This window comes from Piliocolobus tephrosceles, chromosome 21 (genome assembly GCF_002776525.5).
Source record: "Piliocolobus tephrosceles isolate RC106 chromosome 21, ASM277652v3, whole genome shotgun sequence".
NCBI lineage: Eukaryota > Metazoa > Chordata > Mammalia > Primates > Cercopithecidae > Piliocolobus > Piliocolobus tephrosceles.
This window is the reverse complement of record NC_045454.1, coordinates 30737106-30737558: the sequence shown is the minus strand read 5'-3', so window position 1 is coordinate 30737558 and position 453 is coordinate 30737106. Positions and strand designations below refer to the sequence as shown.

The 453-nt window shown below is 36.4% G+C and overlaps 1 pseudogene; it reads left to right on the top strand.

Annotated features, from left to right (window-relative positions):
* The window catches only part of LOC111528115, a 31597-nt pseudogene that overhangs the window by 30621 nt on the left and 523 nt on the right, over window positions 1-453 (top strand).

The window sequence follows — 453 nt, the reverse complement described above, 5'->3', positions numbered from 1 at the left end:
CTGGGTCTCAGTCTTCAATAAACATAAGAAAATTCATGCTGGAAAGAAATTCTACAAATGTGAAGAATGTGGTAAAGACTTCAACCAATCCTCACACCTTACTACTCATAAGAGAATTCATACTGGAGGAAAAACCCTACAAATGTGAAAAATGTGGCAAAGCTTTCAATTAGTTCTCAACCCTTACTGAACATAAGGGAATCTATACAGAAGGGAAACCCTACAAATATGAAGAACATGGCACATTTTTTAACTGTTCCTCAATCCTTACTAAACATAAGGTAATTCATACTGGAGGGAATTCCTGCAATTGTGTGGAATGTGGCAAAGCCTTTAACCAGTCCTTAAGGCTTACCAGATATAAGACAACTCATAGTGGAGAGAAACCATACACGTGCGAAGAATGTGGGAAAGCCTCTAACAGATCCTCAATACTTTTTTTTTTTTTTTTTT